This window comes from Aulonocara stuartgranti, assembly GCF_965226115.1.
Source record: "Aulonocara stuartgranti genome assembly, chromosome: 4".
NCBI lineage: Eukaryota > Metazoa > Chordata > Actinopteri > Cichliformes > Cichlidae > Aulonocara > Aulonocara stuartgranti.
The window spans coordinates 22,725,570-22,749,871 of NC_138942.1; the positions used below are offsets into that span (position 1 = coordinate 22,725,570).

The 24,302-nt window shown below is 43.8% G+C and overlaps 2 long non-coding RNA genes across 2 annotated transcripts in view; both read right to left on the reverse strand.

The window, feature by feature from the left end:
• Positions 1 to 24,302, reverse strand: part of LOC309704415 — a 356,545-nt gene that overhangs the window by 281,662 nt on the left and 50,581 nt on the right. The gene's annotated exons all lie outside the window — the stretch shown is intronic.
• On the reverse strand, positions 16,727 to 17,239 carry LOC309704227. The gene is made up of 2 exons (XR_014276174.1): positions 16,973 to 17,239; positions 16,727 to 16,895 (listed from the first exon to the last, which is right to left on the reverse strand). It is a non-coding gene; the product is annotated as an uncharacterized lncRNA (long non-coding RNA).

Consider the following 24,302-nt stretch of genomic DNA (forward strand, 5'->3'; position numbering starts at 1 on the left):
AGTTCAGCAGCGAGTAGACAGGAGACAATAGACATCTGCATTTCAGCTGTAAGGCATGTGGGCATCAGCTCAAACAGCGAGTTAAACTAGCAGCCTACGCAGGTCATCTTTGTCTAATATTAAAATTTGCTTGGTCTAAAAATTTAAGTGTGATGAATATGCAGATAGTAAGAAATCAGGAAGAGGGCAAGTGTTTTGAATGTTACTGAATGAGTACTTGAATGTTATTCATGAGATACTTAAATCTAAATGACTTTTTCTGACATTACTGTTTCTTTTTCAGCAATAAATCCCAGGCAAACCTGTCTTTGAACTTCAGTTATCATTAGTTTTCCTCTTTTTTCATCTGCTGTGTTTTTCTTCTTTAGAATGCCGGTGGCTGCTAGATTTGCATCTAAATGGGTTTAATGGCAAAGAATGAACGTCAATACACCTCAGAGCCATGTGGCTAGGAAACAGCTCACACTCAGACTGTGATGAATAGGACTTCAAGTGCGTTTAAAAATTTTATATAATATGACTTTGTTCTCAGTGTTTGTATTTAAGCCGTCTCATTCAGTTTTCTCTCTCTAGCTCCTTGTCTTTCCCATCTTTCTCTTCCACTATGTCATCCTTGTTTTCTTCTTCTGTCAGTCCCGCTGTCAGGGCAGTGAACTTCTGACATACTACGTGTGTCTTTGTGTATGTGTATGTGTGTGCGTGTGTTTGTGTGAGTTCAGATCAAAATAGGCTACATTTGAGAACGTCACAGTTTGAATTCACACCCTGAGGGAATGTATGTCCTTCTACCAAAAGAAACATGTACAAAGCCCTGATCAGGAGCACTTCACATAAACAGCCAAATGCACCTGTGTGGAAAAATAAACCAAAACGCATCATTTTAAACTATACACTTATGCAAATTCCCAGGAGGTAAATATGCTAAAGTTGCACTGTCACAGAAAGACAGAAGAAGGTGATAAAATGGCCAGCTTTAACACCTGTCACTCTTTGTCTCCAACAGTTTAACTTACTTCTTACACATACGCTGCACCACACACATGAGGCAGTCCATTACTTGTATTTTATTACAAGCTTTACATTAATTGCCTGATCAATACTTTAAACATACATGTAACTATTCTTTCTTCTTTTTGGATGGACACATACCCAGAATGTGTAAATAGATTTAGTGACATCCACCAAGGAAAAGGTAGAAAAAATATGTTCTGCTCCATCTGTTATTTTACCTACTTTATATCGTACGAACAGAAAACAATAGTGAAAATAGGAGCTTTAACAGTGAGAAGGACTCAACTGCACACCTCATGTCTATGTGCAATGAAGACTGTAGGGTCCCTAAATGACCATAAATGTCTTTTAGGGGCTCCAATCACCAACTATCCTAACAGCTTTTTCATTTAAAAAATGCTTAAAAAATACTGTTAATTAACAAATTTTTCGCATATACTCCCATAGCGTAATCGGTTAATGAAATTTAAAGAAAGAAACAAAGAAACAAAAAAGCACATCCAATTCCTGGTCGAAAATAACTTTGTCTTTAGTTTCAAAGAACTGAAAATTGAAATGAAATTCAAATGCATGCACATACACAGGTGCCAGAGCAAATATAAGTGCAATATCCTATCAAAATTGGAGGCTAAACAGGAGGGTGTCTTATACAACCCCCCCCCCCCCCCCCCAAAATATATATATATATAAAAAAAAAATAATAATAATTAAAAAAAAAAATATATATATATATATACAGTGGGGCAAAAAAGTATTTAGTCAGCCACCGATTGTGCAAGTTCCCCCACCTAAAATGATGACAGAGGTCAGTAATTTGCACCAGAGGTACACTTCAACTGTGAGAGACAGAATGTGAAAAAAAATCCATGAATCCACATGGTAGGATTTGTAAAGAATTTATTCGTAAATCAGGGTGGAAAATAAGTATTTGGTCAATAACAAAAATACAACTCAATACTTTGTAACATAACCTTTGTTGGCAATAACAGAGGTCAAACGTTTACTATAGGTCTTTTCCAGGTTTGCACACACAGTAGCTGGTATTTTGGCCCATTCCTCCATGCAGATCTTCTCGAGAGCAGTGATGTTTTGGGGCTGTCGCCGAGCAACACGGACTTTCAACTCCCGCCACAGATTTCCTATGGGGTTGAGGTCTGGAGACTGGCTAGGCCACTCCAGGACTTTCAAATGCTTCTTACGGAGCCACTCCTTTGTTGCCCGGGCGGTGTGTTTTGGATCATTGTCATGTTGGAAGACCCAGCCTCGTTTCATCTTCAAAGTTCTCACTGATGGAAGGAGGTTCTGGCTCAAAATCTCACGATACATGGCCCCATTCATTCTGTCCTTAACACGGATCAGTCGTCCTGTCCCCTTGGCAGAAAAACAGCCCCATAGCATGATGTTTCCACCCCCATGCTTCACAGTAGGTATGGTGTTCTTGGGATGCAAAGTATTCTTCTTCCTCCAAACATGACGAGTTGAGTTTATACCAAAAAGTTCTACTTTGGTTTCATCTGACCACATGACATTCTCCCAATCCTCTGCTGTATCATCCATGTGCTCTCTGGCAAACTTCAGACGGGCCTGGACATGCGCTGGCTTCAGCAGCGGAACACGTCTGGCACTGCGGGATTTGATTCCCTGCCGTTGTAGTGTGTTACTGATGGTGACCTTTGTTACTTTGGTCCCAGCTCTCTGCAGGTCATTCACCAGGTCCCCCCGTGTGGTTCTGGGATCTTTGCTCACCGTTCTCATGATCATTTTGACCCCACGGGATGAGATCTTGCGTGGAGCCCCAGATCGAGGGAGATTATCAGTGGTCTTGTATGTCTTCCATTTTCTGATGATTGCTCCCACAGTTGATTTTTTTCACACCAAGCTGCTTGCCTATTGTAGATTCACTCTTCCCAGTCTGGTGCAGGTCTACAATACTTTTCCTGGTGTCCTTCGAAAGCTCTTTGGTCTTGGCCATGGCGGCGTTTGGAGTCTGACTGTTTGAGGCTGTGGACAGCTGTCTTTTATACAGATGATGAGTTCAAACAGGTGCCATTCATACAGGTAACGAGTGGGGGACAGAAAAGCTTTTTACAGACGACGTTACAGGTCTGTGAGAGCCAGAGATTTTCCTTGTTTGAGGTGACCAAATACTTATTTTCCACCCTAATTTACGAATAAATTCTTTACAAATCCTACCATGTGAATTCATGGATTTTTTTTTTACATTCTGTCTCTCACAGTTGAAGTGTACCTCTGGTGCAAATTACTGACCTCTGTCATCATTTTAAGTGGGGGAACTTGCACAATCGGTGGCTGACTAAATACTTTTTTGCCCCACTGTATATATATATATATATATTACACCTCTTATATATATTACACCTCTTGATTTATGAATTCAGGTGCTTCCAGTCCTGTTACTTCAGGAGTACAAATTGAAGCACATATACATGTAGTCTCCCTCTTCAAGAAGACACATCCTCAGTTCAGTACCAGGAATAGACATAAATCCCTGGGAATGCTGTGTCAAGAAGTGCATCCAGTGTGAAAATCTGTGCCAAATTGAATATGCAGAGCCCTCCACTGTAGCAACTTCCTGCAAATACAGCAGTAGCAGTGTGTGTCCAAAGAGTTGCAAAAGCATGACAAAAGTAGCAGATGTTAACAGCACAGGGTCGCTAAATGTGCATAAACGTCAGCAACGCTCTGCTTGATCAATAACTGCCCAGTTCCAAACTTCTCCTGGCATTAACATCAGCACAGAGACTGTGTATCAGGAGCTTCGTGGCATGGGTTTCCATGGATGAGCAGCTCTCAATATCCTATAATATTGTTTGTTTGTTTTGACTTCTGTATTACCAGGCAACAGACCTCAAGATATTTGAAAATCCACCATTATAATGAAATATTGGAATGTTAGGAATCAGTGGTATAAAGCCAACAAAATACAAAAATGAAGAGAAATAACAAAAAAAAAAAAAAAACACGCTTATTTAAAGTTATTTGAGGTGATCACCACAAGGAAGGCATCCTGTGACTTAGCAACAAAGAAAGAGACATACTGCTACAGACCTTCCCAGGTACAACCAATCAGCTGTGACAGACTTCTTAACAGAGTCAGACCTGGAAGACAGACAGCTGAGAGCTAGAGGAAGGTGGATGTAAGAGCGAGAGAACAGAGCTAGAGCAAGACTGCCACTATATTATCAAGGGTAAGCAGACGCAAGATCTATACCTATATATGAGCGTTCATCTCCTTCATTAATGAAGTAAACATAACATTTGTATTTTAAAACAAACATGAAATGGCCATATTTATTTTATTTCTGTAATTGATCTGTATCAGACAAGATCAGGCGTGCTCAGGGTGGTATGGCCGTAAGCTGGGGCTTAGCTAATTAGCCCTGCGACAGACTGGTGACCTGTCCAGGGTGTACCCCGCCTCTCGCCCTATAGGCTCCAGCTGGGATAAGTGGATGCGAATGGATGGATGGATAATCTATCTGTATATGCCAATCACTTCATATACTTGTAACAGTTATTGCTAGTGCTTATTATCAAATAATAATAATAATAATAATGGATTGGATTTATATAGCGCTTTTCAAGGCACCCAAAGCGCTTTACAATACCACTATTCATTCACTCTCGCATTCACACACTGGTGGAGGCAAGCTACGGTTGTAGCCACAGCTGCCCTGGGGCAGACTGACAGAAGCGAGGCTGCCATATCGCGCCATCGGCCCCTCTGGCCAACACCAGTAGGCAAGTAGGGTAAAGTGTCTTGCCCAAGGACACAATGACCAGGACAGAGAGCCCAGGGATCGAACCGGCGACCTTCCGGTTACAGATGCGATTCCCAACCCCCTGAGCCACGGTCGCCCTAAGTAAGGTTAGTTAGTGTTTTCCAGGTGTGCGACAAATTTAAAATTAAAAAAGCAACACAAATATCTTTTCTGGTTATTTTGTCTCTTTATACTTGTTTATGCAATTTGGTCTCTCCTGAGCAGAGAAAACTGAGAGGAAAAACTTCCTTCCCTTTAATTCAGTTATGTCTTTAGTTCTTAAATCTAGATGACAGGTGAGTGCCAAAAGTCTAGCCTCTGGAGATGCCACCTCAGGTCACCTTTCTGCTTGAGCACAAACAAGTACTCTCAGGTGTAATTTGGGGGGTTTAATATGTAACCACAGATCACTGTCTCCACTCTTCTCAAACTATTTTTCTTGAATTCTTTAGACCTCTGTGAACTTGGCTATGCAAGATTAATTTAGGCCAAACCACATTCATGTTTTATTCAGTTCTGCAATTTTCCTTACACTCAAACACACACACACGCGCGCACGCACACGCATACACACACGCACACACATACAGAAGAAAAGTTTAAGTGTGATAAATTATGTTTTGAATGGTGAGGAAACAGGCGACAATAAGGAAAAGGAACTAAATCACTGTTGGCATTCTCTCTACATCCAAAGGTGAAAGGGAAAAAAGAAAATTATAAATGTTGTGTCTTAAGCATCAACAAGTGTCTCTGGGGACAAGGAAGGCCAGGTGTTTCAGAATTTACCTCCATGAAGGGGAGGTATTTTATTTACCCTCCGGTTTACTATTTGAATAAATATAATTTGTTTCCCTTCTTCCACTTCCATTCCCTGTCTTTTCCAGAATGGAAACTATTTTGTCTTGATGGCCTTTAAAGCCTGGGTGCGTACTGTCAGTGTTTAAATTGCATAAAGGTGCTGATCCTGCTTTCTGAGGAGTGCATCAGCACCGTGATGCTTTGACCATGCTTTTTGTATCCCCTTCACATAACAGATTTTCTAAAAATGGTTTTACTTTTTATGAAAACTTGGAAAAACCCAAATATATATATATGAGAAAGCAATAACCTCTGCTTTGTGGTAGGTGTAGTTGAGTTCTTACTCAGCCTAAATGTGGGTGATTTTACAGCATTTAATTAAAAAAAAGGGTCAAGATCTCAGTTGAGCAGGCAGGATTGCTACTCTGTCTGGAATATAATGCACCGCACTTGCAGAAAAGTCTCCCAAGCAGACTGTCATGGTAATGCTTTCAAAAGCATGCTTTCTTTAGAAAATAACATTGCAACATAGCCTAAATGTTGCATCAGTGTGTTCTGCCTGTTCACATCTCACGCCTCACTGTTGGCTTTGTGTGCCTAGGTTGAAATATAGATTATCTATCTTGAAGCCTCATTGAAGTGCACTGCATAAGCTGTTTTCTGGTAGCTGTAGAGTGACAGCAGACAAATATACAAAGGGAGGAAAGTCCATCATCTGTTGCCACTGCTGTAACCAATGGGGGAACCGCAGAAGCATTTTTTCGGTATATCACATGTAGCAACTTAGCAATGAGTGGTAAGACACATGAATAAGTATTTAACATGCATAAGGTATAGTTCATGTAGCTGGTAAGTTAATTTTGTGACTGCTAAAATGTCACAAAGTGTGAAACACAGTTTACTGTGTTGAAACTAATAGAGTAGCTTTAAAAGCACTTGGCATATAAAATTAGTGTAAAAACAGCATCTGTGCTAAATCTCATAAGGCAATAGAAGCGTTGCTGTACAGTAAAATTTGTTTCTCAGGACCCGCTGTGTACCTTGAGATTATAACAAAGCAGTCCATAAGGTTGTGGCAGGAAGCATTACAATAACATTTCTTTAGAACTGCTTCTTTAGTCATCAGTGTCCGCTGGATTTATTGCATTAGGATATAAACGTTTCTTCACTTTGCTGATGATGTTATAAATAAGATTTGTGAAACTGCAAAAACACTTCCTGTAGAAAACTGAGCAAAGAAAAAAAACATGAAAAGATAATAGATGTTTCGAATGGCACAAATTATATAATTTATTAGAAATTAGAGACTCTTACAGACTAATGACAGAAACTAGGTATCTGCCCAGGTATCTCTAAGTGTTCTGATGGTCTGCTTCTCCAAACTAATGAAGTCTCCAAACTGAACTTATCTGGTATGGTCCTTCCACGTGCTTAGTAGCATGTGGCCTCAGTAGGCCACTATTTGTTAAATAAATAAAATGTTAAATTGCCAATATGGGCGTTCTGTTTTTTCAGACTTTATTCAATTATCCAATCCAATAAACAACACCAAACAAGACTCAGCAGCAGAATGACCTGGTTGGCATTGGCAGAGTAGATGTGGGCATTGTTACAAGAGAGAAATAATCAACCAAACACAAATGTCTTTACTTTTTCTGCTAAGTTTAAAAAAGAAAGATAACACCAGCATTCCCAGAGAAAATACTTTATTATTTGTTTTAAATGGCAAAAAGATAGATGTGCTTCAGCAATAATCTGTTATCACTGCAGTTTAGAGTGAAGCACAATCACAATATATAAAATCCAATAACACTCAGAAACCAGAGCTCGAATTACATAATGAAAAGCACTTGCAGAATAAAAACAAAACAAAAATAATAATAAACTACAAAATGAAATGCCAAAGGTAGCAGACATGTTCCAAACACAACAATATTAAAACCAGTGGAGTAGGAAAAGCTCTGCTCACAACATCAGAAAAACAAAGGATCAAACACCGGTTACAAGAAACAAGTTTGGCACAGTGCTGAGGATGCAAACAAAGGACTTTCCATCTGGTGACAAACACCAACAAAGACCAGAAAAGGAGCAACAGCCTTTCCTCAATACCTCTTACAAGATGATGAGTCCCACAACCTTTAAAGATACGACAAATGTGGTGTTAAAACATCTCCGTGGTGGGGCGTGGTTTGTAGCTCAGCTGCAGGGGAGGTCTGGAGCAGTGGGTTCAGGGTGTGGTGTCAGAGGAGGCTGCCCCACACAGCTGTTCTGCAACACCTGGCCATGCCTTCCTATCAGGAGACTGCCAGGACCTGATGGGAGCACCATGTGCTGTGGGGGACAAGGCAGCTGGAAGATGCACAAAAAAAGAAAATATTGTAGCTAAAGCGTCCATGTGCCAATAATCAGGGGTGCGCATAAGTGTTCCGCAGGTGCACATTCGCTGTCAAAATAAAAGACGCGCACCAGATAAGAAGTTGCAACGCACGTTTGTGTACATAAGATTTTCTGGAGGAGGGCAGACATTTGTTTAGAACTCTTATGGACATTGAGGCTGTGGACAGCTACAGGTACCTTGGTGTTCATCTGAACAATAGACTGGACTGGACTCATAACTCAGACGCCCTCTACAGGAAAGGGCAGAGCAGGCTGTACCTGCTGCGGAGACTCAGGTCGTTTGGAGTGGAGGGCCCACTCCTGAAGAAATTCTATGACTCTGTTGTGGCTTCTGCTATCTTTTATGGTGTGGTCTGCTGGGGCGGCAGCATCTCTGCTGGGGACAGGAAGAGACTGAACAGGGTGATCCGAAGGGCCAGCTCTGTTCTAGGATGCCCTCTGGACCCAGTGGAGGTGGTGAGTGACAGGAGAACGGCGGCTAAGCTGTCATCCCTGATGGACAACATCTCCCACCCCATGCAGCAGACTGTGACAGCACTGAGCAGCTCCTTCAGTGGGAGACTGCGGCACCCACGGTGTGGGACGGAGAGATTTCGCAGGTCTTTCCTCCCCACTGCTGTCAGACTCCTTAATAAAGACTTTAACTGATCAAGCACACACATCCATACATATGCAATAATACTAAGTGCAATAATCCTTTCTGTCATCGTTGTATTTTTACTCAGTTGTATATAGTATTTGTATTTGTATTCTATTTTTATCTTATTGTATATTTATTTTATTTTATTCTACTGTATATAGTATTTTATTTTATTCTATTCTGTACAGCTGTGTACTGTATTTATTCTTATTGTATTCTAATTTTTGCGTCATAACTTTTGCACTGTCCACTTCCTGCTGTGACAAAACAAATTTCCCACGTGTGGGACTAATAAAGGTTATCTTATCTTATCTTATCTTATCTTAAAGATGTCGCATTATTACAGGAGCTGGTCATGCAATGAAGTTCCCAGAGCAAAGGTTTGGTGCTGATGTTAATGTCAGCCATAGTTTGGAACTCTGTCCATGTCTGTGTGCACACGTTAACCTTACCGCACTCAGCTAAAACTCAAAGAGGCTACGATTTTTAAAAATAAGCCTGAGTGCAATATTCAGGTTGCTTCTTAGTGTTACTTGTTTCTTGGAACTTTTTCATCTCTCTATGTCTATGTTTTGCTGTATTTGCTCTTTGACTACTTACTTCCAAGACTTATTTAGTTGTGTACCCAGCCTTCTTTTCCTGAGTGTCATCTCATGTTTTTGCATTGCCTGTCTTTACTTGTCCGTACTTGGTTTTTACTTCCTTTTTTTTTGGTTTGGATTTGTTGGAATTCAGTGCATTTCTGCATTTCTGTGTACCTGAACCCTGCAACCTTTCTTCCTATTATTTGATTATAATAACACTAAATATATCCAAACACAAACTTGCTAGCCAATTGTTGTGTGCCTTTTATTTATCCTTATTTGGGATCATCACTTGTGACCTACTTGGAGTGAAACTGTGGTTCTTTATGTGATGTGAGGTTAAAAATAACCCTGAGAGAGAAAAAAAAAACACACGCACACCCAGACGTACACACTCAGAGAGAGAAAGAGAGAGGAACCCTGAACAATCAAATCCAACTGTAAATTCTTACAAACACACATATTTCGCACAAAATTCCAGACTGCTGACCACAGTGATTCCCTAAGCAGCCTCATACTCATCATACACACTCATACACATATTGTCAAACTGCACACTCACAAGGATGGTCCAAGGAAAGCCATATTGTTACACAGAACACAGGGATGCAGGCAAACATGCACAAAGCAATGCATTCATATACAAAAGAGACACACACAAACACAAAATATTGGGCATTCACATGCAGGAAAATGTAACTCTTTCCTTGTGCGAGTGTCAACCTTTGCTTCATTTCCTTTGACATTCTCTTCCTTTCTCTTTTCCTCCAACTGTGCATCCCTTTCTCCCTGACCCTGTTATCTTCTGGAGCATCCCAAAGAGGAGGGGGGATAAGGAAGGAGAAAATGCTGTACAGTGTTGCTTCTCTTCTCCTTTCTTTCTTTCATTCTGGCTTTTGCTGAAACAGGAAAAGCTTGGAAATTCTTCTTTAAATCAGTTTAATGTTAAAGTTTACTAAATGGTGTCTTCGCTTCGGTAGAGGCAGCAAAGAGCCTGACTGGGTTTTGCGAGGACCTGAGGCAAGCGGAGAGGTGATCTTTAGTTGAGGAAAATGAGTGATGTTAACTCCACAGTAACTGAACAGTGTGACAGTTATGTACAACTCCTACTTTAAATCTTAAAATTTAAATTACAGAAAAAGACCTGCGATCACAATAATCAATCAATAAACTCTTTTCTATTTCGTTCTTTTGACCAAAGCCTGCATGCAGCATGGCAAATATGCTTTCAATTCTGCACAGGATCAAGTTAAGAGAAACAATTCATGATTTATGGACAAGTGTGTCATTATTCAGCAGTGCCTTTACAAACACTGGGGATTAACAATAACCAACCTAGTGGGTAATCTTCTGTGCTCAATCTCCTACAACCATATCAGAATTGCATTGAGTGAATCCCAGTACAAACCAAGTATTTCCCACTGCTGCATTATACTGGTGAAAAATCATAACTGTGCATATAAAACACTGGTCAATTTAAGCTTTTTAGCCTGATTTAAATGCTACAGGGAGTCAGCTACAACCATTATAGCTATAAAAGAATATTATTTCTCTATATTTGGTGATATATTTGGTTCTGGAGAAACCAGCAGCAACCACGCTAGCACAGAAAAGAGTATTAGAGACGACAGGCAATGATCAAGTCAAGCACAGCTCGGAGGGAAGAACTGGGATGAAAGTCAATTGCAAAGCAGCAGACAAAAGCATCTTGAAAAGTATTCTCTTGATGAAAAGAACAATTGGATACATAGAAGTTTGTGAGCTGTACCATCAGGGCTGGCTTTGATATTGAGATCTGCTGGGATTCTGGCAGAGCTTGACTTGATGGCCTGGCTGAACTAATGCAAGGCTCATTTTGGGGTTTAAACCCATATAGAAAATAAAAATCTTCCAATAGTAAATGTTTGCTCTGTACATTTGGGTTAAAACCCAAGCAGGGCCCATCTGTGAGGAATTTTATATGCTTTTTCTTCGTATAGTTGTGCAGGTTTTCTTAAGAGGTCCAGTAGGTTTTTGTTTCTGGGACAAAATATAGATTGCTGAATATGTCATATAGATCTCAACCTATAATTTAGAAATGTTTTAAATACAAAGCAACGTTTTCTTAATTAGTACCTAATTAAATTTAATTCAATTCAATGCAGTGTAAATCACAACAACAGTCACCTCAGGCCCTTTACATTTATATAATATACAATGGATAATTACATTATATTATTTATATTATCTTTAACTTTAAAGAGAAAACCTCAACAATAACCACCTTGAGCAAGTACTTGGTGACAGAGGGAAGAAAAAAACTCCCTTTTAACAGGAAGACACCTCCAGCAGAACCAGGCTCAGGGAGGGGCAGCCATCTGCTGTGACCAGTTGGGGGCGAGGGAACAGAAAACACAAGAGAGCCAGAGTTTAATAATAACTGATGTTTAAATGCAAAGTGGTGTATAACTACATAGAGAGTGATAAAAGAGTGAAGAAGAAACACACAGTGCATCCTAGGAAGCCCCAGCATCCTAGGCCTATTGGAGCGTAACTAACTTAGGGGCTGGGGTTAATTGATCCAGCCATAACTATAAGCTTTATCAAAAGGGAATGTTTTAAGCCTAACCTTAAAAGTAGACATGGTGTCACGGAAAAGAGGGACCCAGGCGCGGTTCTTGCTCACAGAAACACAGTGCGTTTATTTACAGTGAAACAGACAAGTCCAACAATCCATTCAAAAGTGCAATTTTCCAATCGTGCTCGTCCCTTGCTCCCAGTGCGTTCCGTGTAGTAACTCCCTTAGTGTGTGTGCTCCCCAACTCGCTTCTCTGCTCGCCCCTCCTGGAGGAAGAAGGAAAATCCAGCGTTAGCCACACGCTAGCCGAATAACACACTCACACTGCTCGCACAGACTATACCAGTTCGGAGTAATAATCCCACGTCGACTGTCGCCGTGAGTCCAGGTTAAATACCCCTTTCTAGCCTGGAGGAATGATTACCAACCACTGGTCAGGTAATCAGCTGCAGGTGGGCCGGCAACAGCGAAGAGGGACTCCCAATGACGACAGTCGCCAGGACACGCCTCTCCCACGGCGCGCACTTCCGTAAACAACCCCGAGGGCCAGGGAGGGAGAAGCAAACACATATACAGAAAACATAAACACAAGCAGGGTCGTCCGGAAAGGGCCGTCCAACCGTGACAGTACCCCCCCCCCCCTCTAATGGGAGCCTCCGGGCGACCTGGCAAACTTGTCCGGATGCCGGCGGCGGAATTCTCTCACCATGCGATGATCGAGAATGGCACCCAAGAACGTTCTTCCGGACCGTACCCCTCCCAATCCACCAAAAACTGAAAGCCCCTACCGCGGCGCCGGGCATCCATTATGCGAGTAATGGAATACGCCGGGGCGCCGTCGATAATCCGGGCGGGTGGCGGGGGCCCAGGGGGCGGGCACAAAGGGCTGGTCCGGACGGGCCTAACCTGAGAAACATGGAAGACGTTATGTACCTTCATAGCAGGCGGAAGGGCCAGCCGGACCGTCACCGGGTTCAGGACCTCCTGGATGGCAAAGGGGCCAAGAGACCGAGGGGCCAGTTTCTTGGACTCAGTCCGAAGAGGGATGTGCTTGCTGGAGAGCCACACCCGCTGGCCGACCTGATAATCCGGAGCAGGAGTGCGGCGGCGATCCGCCAATGCCTTGTTCCGCTCGGCCGTTCTCAGGAGTGCTGCGCGCGTGGCCCACCAGACCCGACGACAGCGCCTAAGGTGGTGCTGGACCGAGGGAACCGCCAGCTCTCCCTCAGAGATGGAGAGGAGAGGGGGTTGATACCCCAGCGACGCCTCGAAGGGCGAGAGTCCAGTCGCTGATGATGTGCTGGCATTGTGGGCATACTCCACCCAGGCCAACTGCTCGCTCCAGGTCGCTTGGTTCGATGATGCGACGCAACATGGCCTCCAGCTCCTGATTGGCCCTTTCGGTCTGACCATTAGTTTGGGGGTGGAACCCGGAGGACAAACTGACCTGAGCTCCCAATTCTGCACAGAACTCCTTCCAAACCCGCGAGGTGAACTGAGGGCCACGGTCGGAAACGATGTCCTGGGGTATGCCGTGGCGCCGAAACACATGCTGCGTCAGTAACTGGGCCGTCTCCAAGGCAGAAGGGAGCTTGGGCAGAGCAATGAAGTGGGCAGCCTTGGAAAAACGGTCAATAATGGTTAGAATGGAGGTGTTACCTGCAGAGGGAGGCAAGCCGGTGACGAAGTCCAGGGCGATGTGCGACCATGGGCGTTTTGGAGTGGGTAACGGTCGCAGGAGGCCAGAAGCAGGCGAGTTGGTGGTTTTGTTCCGTGCGCACACCGGGCATGCCGCAACATAGTTCTGGACATCGAGAACAAGAGAGGGCCACCAAAACAAACGTCGTAGAAAGGAGACAGTGCGATTTTTACCTGGGTGGCACGAAAACTTGGCAGTATGTGCCCAGTGAATGACCTGACTACGCGCTGTGGCCGGAACATATAGTCTCCCTTTCGGGCCCGTGCCAGGGTCGGGCTCCTGTCGCTGGGCGTCCCTGACCACCTTTTCAATCTCCCATGTTAGTGCACCCACAATGCAGGTGGGGGGCAGGATGGGTTTTTCCTTCTCGTCCTCATCGGTCACGGGCGCGAACTGGCGCGACAACGCGTCTGGCTTAGTGTTCCTAGAACCGGGCCTGTAAGTAATGGAGAAGTGAAAACGAGTAAAAAATAAGGCCCACCTGGCTTGTCGGGCGTTGAGGCGCTTGGCTGCCTGGAGATACGCCAGATTTTTGTGGTCCGTCCACACCACGAAAAGCTGCTCAGTGCCCTCCAGCCAATGTCGCCATTCCTCAAGGGCCCACTTGATGGCGAGCAACTCCCGGTCGCCCACGTCGTAATTTCTCTCGGCCTGAGACAACCTGCGGGAGAAGAACGCACAGGGATGCAACTTGCCGTCGATCCGTTGGGAGAGAACCGCCCCCACGCCCGAATCGGACGCGTCCACCTCGACGACGAAAGGCTGGCCGAGGTCCGCCTGGACGAGGACCGGAGCCGAGGAAAACAGGTGCTTGAGCCGATCAAACGCTTGCTGGGCTGCGGAGGACCACTGGAAAGACAACTTAGGAGAAGTTAGGTTGGTTAGAGGAAGGGCTACCTTGCTGAAATCCCTGATAAAGCGGCGGTAGAAATTGGCGAAGCCCAGGAACCTCTGCACCTCCTTGCGGGTCTTGGGAATAGGCCATTCCCCTACGGCTTTGACTTTGGCCGGGTCAGCTCGCAAACACCCCTGTTCCACAATGAAACCCAGAAAAGAAACAGTTTCCACATGGAACTCACATTTCTCCGCTTTCACAAAAAGGCGGTTCTCCAATAGGCGCCGTAGAACCAGACGTACATGGTTGATGTGCTCAGTCTGCGACCTGGAAAAAAATCAGAATGTCATCCAGATACACGAAGACAAAATGGTTAATAAAGTCCCTGAGCACATCATTAATCAGGGCCTGGAAGACCGCAGGGGCGTTAGTGAGACCGAAGGGCATCACTAAGTATTCGAAGTGCCCCAGGTGGGTGTTGAAAGCCGTCTTCCACTCGTCACCCTTGCGGATGCGAACCAGATGATAGGCACTCCAAAGATCCAGTTTGGTGAACAGGACTGCCCCCTGTAATAGTTCGAATGCCGAGGCCAGCAGGGGGAGTGGATATTTATTCCTAACAGTGATCTTGTTCAGCCCTCGAAAGTCAATGTTTATCTTTCTTCTTTACAAAGAAGAATCCTGCTGCTAAAGGCGAAGTAGATGGGCGAATAATACCTGCGACCAGAGACTCCGTTATGTAGCATTCCATGGCCTCGCGTTCCGGTTTAGACAGACTGTAGAGCCGACTTGCTGGCAGGGGAGCGCCTGGGAGTAGGTCGATTCCACAGTCGTAAGGGCGATGTGGAGGCAAAGACAACGCCTTACTTTTGCTGAATACCTGGCCGAGGTCGTGGTAGTCGGCGGGCACCAAGGAAAGGTCGGGGGGTGAGGAGCTTTTCGCAGAGGCGGTCCCAGGATTGTCCGGGACAGCGGCAAGTAAACATTGTTCATGACACCGCGTGCTCCAGCCAGTTACACACCCTTTGGCCCAGTCGATTTGGGGGTTGTGATGTTGGAGCCAAGGAAATCCCAGTACCAGTGGGGTGTGGGGGGCTTTGAATACCAACAAACTGATTTTCTCAGAGTGATTTCCCGAAATAATGAGTGTAACCTCCTGAGTGCGATGTGTGACGGAGGCTAGATGGCCGCCATTTAAGGCTGAGACCTTCAGGACCTCTGGAAGGGGAAGTAGGGGCAGGCCTAAGATGTTGGCTAACTCCTCGTCTAGGAAATTTTGTTCAGAACCAGAGTCAATGAGTGCGCAGCAGGAGTGAGTGAGGGAGTGAGACATTAATTTAGCAGGGCAGCTGAGGTGAGGGAACACTTTTGTTGTGGCGCCCGCCAGTATCCCCACAATTACTGACGGGCCGACTCTTTTACTCGGTCTGGGCAGGAGTCAACAAAATGTCCTCTTTTTCCACAAAGAAAGCACTCACCAGTCCGTTGTTTGCGCCCCAGTCTAGAGGAGGAAAGCTTGGCTCCGCCGAGCTGCATGGGTTGCTCTTCATCCCCGTGTTGCTCCTCCTCACTTCTCCACATCAGAGTAGGAAGGTCCCTAGATGTACCCGTGCCCCCAGCAGGCCGCCGACCATCCCCGGCTCTTCTGCCGAACTCCCGCATGTGGTCGTCTAAGTTAATACACATATTGATTAGAGCAGACAAAGCTTTAGGCAGTTCCTTGGTTGCTAACTCACGCTTAATATTCTCATTAAGGCTGTTGAGGAAGGCTCCACGCAGTGCTTTCTCCTCCCAGCCCGACTCCTCCGCCAGGATCCAGAACTCCACGGAAAAGTCAGCAACACTCCTCCTACCTTGGTTCAGAGAAAACATGCGATGACCTGCAGCATCCGAGCTAGCGCCTTTATCAAACACACAGCGAAACTTGCTGAGAAAGACGTCATATGACACAGAGGGCTGGGTATTTAAAACTGCCTGAGCCCATTGAAGCTCCCGCCCAGTCATAAGTTGCACCAAATAAGCGATTTTAGCAGAATCAGAGGCAAAGGCACAAGGTTGCTGTCTAAACACAAGAGAGCATTGCGTCAAAAAACCCCGGCTCCTCCCCAACTCGCCGTCAAATTTTTCGGGTGCGGGGAGTGAGTACTCCCGCTGCCGCGGTGGAGGTGAAGGAGGAAGCGGACAGGCTGCCGCGGCTTCCAGCGAAGGGGCGGGCTGCGTTGGAGCCGTATTAGGTGAGGAAATCAACATACCTTTAAGCTCTGTCATGGCTTGCAGAAGGTTTGTTCCTTTGAAACGTGCTTCAGCATTTCCTCGTGTCGCTCCAAAACCTCCGCTTGGATAGACAGCTGGCGTGAAGCAGAATCCGCTGGGTCCATGGTGGTGGGATTATTCTGTCACGGAGAAGAGGGACCCAGGCGCGGTTCTTGCTCACAGAAACACAGTGCGTTTATTTACAGTGAAACAGACAAGTCCAACAATCCATTCAAAAGTGCAATTTTCCAATCGTGCTCGTCCCTTGCTCCCAGTGCGTTCCGTGTAGTAACTCCCTTAGTGTGTGTGCTCCCCAACTCGCTTCTCCGCTCGCCCCTCCTGGAGGAAGAAGGAAAATCCAGCGTTAGCCACACGCTAGCCGAATAACACACTCACACTGCTCGCACAGACTATACCAGTTCGGAGTAATAATCCCACGTCGACTGTCGCCGTGAGTCCAGGTTAAATACCCCTTTCTAGCCTGGAGGAATGATTACCAACCACTGGTCAGGTAATCAGCTGCAGGTGGGCCGGCAACAGCGAAGAGGGACTCCCAATGACGACAGTCGCCAGGACACGCCTCTCCCACGGCGCGCACTTCCGTAAACAACCCCGAGGGCCAGGGAGGGAGAAGCAAACACATATACAGAAAACATAAACACAAGCAGGGTCGTCCGGAAAGGGCCGTCCAACCGTGACACATGGTGTCTATGTGCTGAATCCAAGCTAGGAGCTGGTTCTACAGAAGAGGGATCTGAAAACTGAAGGGTCTGCTTCCCAATCTTGTAAACTTTCAAACTGTTTCCTATTTTCTGAAAGAAAAATAGGTGGAACTATTATTAGTAAACAACAACAACACCTGAACACCCAGCCCAGGAGAGAAGTAATGATGCAATCAAGAACAACTAGGCTTTTATTATTATTGTCATGTGACTGGTTGCAAATAGCTCTCAAAATTATGTCTGAAAAATGTAGTTCATTGACTTGATGTCTCTTGGCTGTAAGGGGGAGATTTCAGCTCAGCGCAGTCACACAGGCATAGTGGTGCAACCATACACACAGCAAAATTTGCCCTCTTGATACTGTGACATTTCCGTCTCTGGTCTGTGGCTGTAACACTGCGGTGACTGTGATCGATCAAAAGTTGTTGTTATCACAAGTGTAATCATTTATGAATGTACTACAAGGGAGTATTTATCCATTTGCATCATTATTAAAACACAATCATCCAAAGAACAGACATAATTCAGCATCTTCAAGTTAAAAATCCATAGAAAGTAAACAAAGAGAGACACAAAATCTGTTTTGTTCTTTTGTTTTATTTTAGTAAAAGTAAAAGTTTAGTAAAAAGGTTTAACAAGATCCAAATTTGGACCATATCGTAGCTTTCACATGTTAGAAGATATGTAAGTCTTACAAAAGATACTACAGGTAAAACATAGACAAGCTGCAGATGTTAGACTGTGTATCGTGCTAACTTTGTAGATCATTGGAGCAATGATCTGTATAGAGATGGATGGATGGATGGAGATATATTTTATTTTGAGAAAATAATCACAGCCACATTAACAAGGCCAAGCATAGACACTGTAATCATAAGCGAGAGTATCTCAGTATGGAGAACATTCAGGTCTGCAATAACTTTTTAACAAGCAGTTACTCTCTGTATGTCATTAGCAAACACATTCAAAGAAGCAGATAAATACGGCAGATTTACTGTGGAGACTATTTTATGAGAAACAGCCACTAGTATAATAATCATAACCAGCCTAACTGAGCTCTAACTGCAAAAGCAATTCACAGTCTTCATTAGCATTTAGCTCCTTATCACATAGCACCCACTCCCCCCACCCCCCCAACACACATGCATACACACACACACACAGATGCACACAGTCGCACATTTTAAGATCCTATTCCAAATGATTGGCCATTACACTGTAATTGCAGATTACACAGTAACGGTAAAGGAATAAAACTGTCAGCATCATTTATTTGCACATGCCCATTAAGTACACAAGACACACAACACACACCCACGCATACACACACGCATACAATGCTGAAATCCACACATGCATGCATACAGGTGAAACACTTCCATCCTTGCATATATGATACTACATACATATACATACATATATATATATATATATAAAAACACCCAGCACGCCCATATATATATATATATATATATATATATATATATATATATATATATATATATATATATATATATATACATGAGGAAGAACAACAAATGTCTGAATGACACTGAGGTTTTGTCCCTGCGTCATTTTAGCTCCTCTTATCTGTGTACTTTTTTTTTGTTTTGTTTTGTTTTTTTGTGTCCCGTTTGGATCTTTAGCCGGCCAAGAAAGATGCCAAGCAGATTTATTTTACCAAGTGGATCATCATGGCCTTGCCATATTGGTCCATTTGATTGACCTTTATTATAATTATGAATTTATTTTATTTTCGGTTGCTACAAACGGGACAGACATGACTGGGGGATAGGACAGGGAGAAAGAATGAAAGAAAGAGAGGCAGAGAAAGAAAACCAAAGGGGAGAAGAGACGGTGAGAAGGGGGGGAAGAAAGAAAAACAAAAACAAACAAAACACCTGGATCACCTGTATGGAGAAAAAAAACAGAAGAGAAAGCAAACAACAAAGAGCAACATAATTTATTTGTGTACTTTTGTGTATGCTTCTGTGCATGTTTGGATGTCCGTGTGTGTTTTCTGCCCACAAAACAATGACTTCTGACACCCTTTTAGCCCCTGTAAATCATCTACACACACACACGCTCACAAATGTGATGATTTGTGGGGTAATAACAAGGAAATGTCAATTCCACGCTCCACTCTACATGAAGACCTTCATGGGTCTTCTTTTTCCATATCAGTTATTAGTGACTGTGTTGCCAGTGAGACTTTGCACACAAACACACAAACTCAATTACACACAAAAACCAAACACGACCTTTGTAGACGACATCAAAATACACAGAGGGGCAGTTAGGTGGAAGTACCTCGATGAAATGATACTTGGCATGTCGCACCCTCACACGTTCATTTAGATTTGAAAGTGTACGTAATGTTTTGCATCAGAGTGAGTGAAAAAAGAATTCATAACTTTTGTGTTCTCAGCGCTAATCACAGAAACAGAAATTATCTTCTCTGTGGTAGTCTTCCATGAAAGACAGAGCTATCATGATAATGAGCTTTTGATGATTTTAAGATTGGAATTATGCATAATGCTTCACATGAAGGCTTTCTTTGCAAAATGCAAAGCTGATGTGGTAAAACAAAAAATTTTGCTACTTATAATTTAACAGACTTTAGCGTCTCAGTGCAAAGTAGGAGATTACTTTCATTAGAATTGTTTCTATTGATATCATACCAGTTTTCGCTTTGTTGCTTGTGTTGTTGGCCTTTTGACTACAGCGATGCAGGTGTAACCCATTTATGAGTGTCTCTTAATAGGCTTCGCTTGCATTCTGAGTTTTGCAAGACTTTCCTGACTTCACCAATGCTGGTTTGGCTAAATTAAATAATAGAAGACATAAAGGGGAGACAGAAAGCAATGAGATAAACAATTCAATAACAACAACAACAAAACTGAGTTGATAGCAACAAGAATTGTATGAGAAAGTTGTGGAGGCAGCAAAATGAATTGTTACTCCAGATTTCGGCAGATGCTGCCATTAAACAGATCCAGCTGTGTAAGTTGAATGGATGTTCACAAAGCAAAGATGTGCTTCTTCAGTGTGCATTTTTCATGTACACATGCGGCTGTTGTAAAGCGGAGCTCTGAAAGGGCTCAGAGAATAGCCATGCTCATTATTTTATCCCAAAATGTCTGGTTGTGTAATACCACACTGTTAATACAGAATTCAAATTAAAAACATTTAAAAAACTATCTAGAAGACATTTGGTAAATGGATTGGTTCTTACATAGTGCTTTTCTACTCTGCTTGAGCACTCAAAGTACGTTATGCAGCATGCCTCATTCACTCATTCACACCCATTTATACTCAATGCCCAAGGATACTTAGGCATGTAGACTGGAAACTGGAGCAGCCACAAACCTTCTGATTACTAGACAACCTCATCTACCTCTTACGCTACAGCCATTTAAAAGAAGGTTGTTTTTGTCATGGTTCCCCCATCCTCCAAGTGCACACTTCTATGTTTGTATTGCGCTTTCTCTCTTCTATCTGTGTGGGTGTAGCACTAACCACTCTCAAGTAGGAGTGGGTGTGGTTCAGGAAGGAAGGTACACATATTTTCCATTTCCAAAACCTGGGAGTACTTATATCATGTTTTAGTCTCTCCTTGTTCCCATTACCTGCTTATTTGAAGACCTGCAACAGGTTAACTGTTTTTACCTGCATTTCTCCTCCTCCTTGTCAGTGTGCCTGCTAAAATACTTACCAGTGATTTTGCCTAGTCCACTTTCTCTACAAATTCACCTCCCCTAAGCAGAGTTAAAAACTGGAAGCTGGTCCTGTGGAAAAGTGGAAAGAAAGGAGGATTCACCTGATCTGAGTTGCTCTAAAACTTATCAGAGTTTACAATCTGGTTCATGAGAAAATTGCTGGTGAACTGTCACTGTTTTAAATTAATCGTGAAATTCCATCCATCCATCTTCATCCGCTTTATCTGGGGCCGGGTCGCGGGGGCAGCAGCCTAAGCAGAGAAGCCCAGACCTCCCTCTCCCCAGCCACCTCCTCCAGCTTATCCGGGGGAACACCAAGAGGCCAGCCAAGAGATAATCTCTACAGCGTGTCCTGGGTCTGCCCCGGGGCCTCCTCCTGGTGGGACATGCCCGGAACACCTCACCCAGGAGGCGCCCAGGAGGCATCCTTGTCAGATGCCCGAAATCGTGAAATTGTTCATTAAATTCCATGTATTTGTTCTTAATTGTGTCCTGCATTTGAGTATCTAAACAAACCTTTTCTTGTTAGTGTGGCTCTGTTCTGGACATTAGAAACAGGACCACCAGCAACAGAACAACGTACAAATCAGTGACAAAAGAAACAACTATTGCATTGATTGAATAAGACACAGTATGTAAGGAAGATGTCTGCGGTGGGCTGCAAAGCAGCTTGCATATGCAAAGCAACTATCCTGACTAAAGAGACATAAATGGCATATGGTGTATATAGAAGGATCTCATCTGAGCCATCAGCTGTGTGTGGTTTTGACATCAGATTATCTGCCAGGATAGTGGCTGAGAGTGGCATTAATGCCCGCCCTGAGCTAATGCACAATTTGTTCCGGATAGACAAAGTGTACTGTTATTTTTCAGAAAGTGAACCAAAGCACCTGTCTTCTTGCCCGTCCTAACCCGCATACTTTATCCAGCACTACCAAAATACAAAATGCTGATTTGTTTGTCCCAAATGCATGTTACTCCAAAAATATGTAAATTCATATTGAAAACAATTCACTGGCCAAGTCACTGGCTGAAAGCTTATTGATTGGATAATAATTATCTGTACCCCCCAAGATTACAATATAACACAAGTATATCAAAACAGCAGGCCTTCTAATTTGCTCCTCTAGTCATGAATTTATAAATGTGTCTGCACCAGAGAGAGACTGAGAGAGAGGGTGAGAGCAAAGAGGAAGAGAACATTAATTAACTAGTGCTGACAACTGCATCTTTTTTCTATTAGGATCTGATTAGGGGGAGAAAGCACAAATTACAGGTGTTATAAGAGTTAGAAAGTGGAAAAAAAGGGAGGCAGTTAAAATTGGGAGCAATAAGTTAGGAGTAAACAGGCAGTGAAAAAGAGGGAGATGTAAAGAACAATCTACACTCTATTTCAAGGTTTAGAAAAATAATATTTTCCAAGTGGATTGGCAATGCTGGGCTTTTGCCCTTCAGCACACAGTGAAAGTAACTGTCACTGTACCCCCTTTTGTACCCTGTACCTCCCACTGTCATTGCTACACAGAGTCTCAGGGTGCTGGATTTGGGGCGAAACCTTCTACACATGATGTCAGTGGGTTCTATCTCCTTGTTTGGCCAGGTTTTAATTCCAACAGGGCATCTGATCGCCTGTTGATTGGTAAGATCTTGTTCTTCCCATTCAGCTGACTTCTAAGGACTTGCCTGGCCTTCTGGGCGTATTTGGTGGTTGCAATGTTGCCTTCTGGTAGTGTAATCTCATCAGTTCTGACTATCTTCCCTCTCTTTGATACCATCCAACAACACTTCTCCAGTTTGAATGGCATTCAAATGTCATTGCTGTAGATCCTAGTGGTGTGGTAAAGTCAGTCCTGGCATACAGCTTGATGTCATCCATGTAGAGGAGATGTTGTCTGTGAAGGTTCTCAGTCATCCAGGTCATCGTAGTCAAAGGAGCTTGCAAAGAAAAGCGTCTGGACTTCTTTAAGTTGCTTGAAGACGTTTCACCTCTCATCCGAGAAGCTTCCTCAGTTCTAAGGTCAAATGGTGGAGAGTCCCAGATATAAACCTAGTGGGAGTAACCCCCCACAGAGGGACAAAAGGACCCCCTGATGATCCTCTAATCACCTGAGCCAAGGTGTGAAATTGGGCGTGGGTCCCAATCAGCCAGAGTTTCGGGTGTGTTCATTGTGAAACCTGGCCCCACCTTGTCATGCGAATTCCTGAGGTCAGATGGCCCAGGATGTGAGTGGGCGTTAAGGCGTCTGGGAAGGGATCTCAAAACTGGATTATAGATGGCAGAGAGTTGGTGTCGTAAACCCCCGCCTCTGTTCAAAGATGGTCGCTCACAGTGGACATAGATGGCTTCTTTCACTCCTCTTTCAAACCATCTGTCCTCTCTGTCCAAAATGTGAACATTGGCATCCTCGAAAGAGTGACCTTTATCCTTAAGATGCAGATGGACTGCTGAGTCTTGTCCTGTGGAGGTGGCTCTTCTGTGTTGTGCCATGCGCTTGTGAAGTGGCTGTTTGGTCTCTCCAATGTAGAGGTCTAACATTGGAGACCTCTACATTGGAGAGACCAAACAGCCACTTCACAAGCGCATGGCACAACTCAGAAGAGCCACCTCCACAGGACAACACTCAGCAGTCCATCTGCATCTTAGGTTTATATCTGGGACTCTCCACCATTTGACCTTAGAACTGAAGAAGCTTCTCGGATGAGAGGTGAAACGTCTTCAAGCAACTTAAAGAAGTCCAGACGCTTTTCTTTGCAAGCTCCTTTGACTAGAGGAGATGTTCATTTCCGTTCCATAGTCGGTATCGTAGCCAGTCTTGTCAAGGATCTCACTAGGGAGTTGCAGGCCTATGCAGAACAGCAGTGGGGACAGGGCATCTCCTTGGTAGATCCCACACTTGATGGTGACATACAGTGGGGCAAAAAAGTATTTAGTCAGCCACCGATTGTGCAAGTTCCCCCACCTAAAATGATGACAGAGGTCAGTAATTTGCACCAGAGGTACACTCCAACTGTGAGAGACAGAATGTGAAAAAAAAAATCCATGAATCCACATGGTAGGATTTGTAAAGAATTTATTCGTAAATCAGGGTGGAAAATAAGTATTTGGTCAATAACAAAAATACAACTCAATGCTTTGTAACATAACCTTTGTTGGCAATAACAGAGGTCAAACGTTTACTATCGGTCTTTACCAGGTTTGCACACACAGTAGCTGGTATTTTGGCCCATTCCTCCATGCAGATCTTCTCGAGAGCAGTGATGTTTTGGGGCTGTCGCCGAGCAACACGGACTTTCAACTCCCGCCA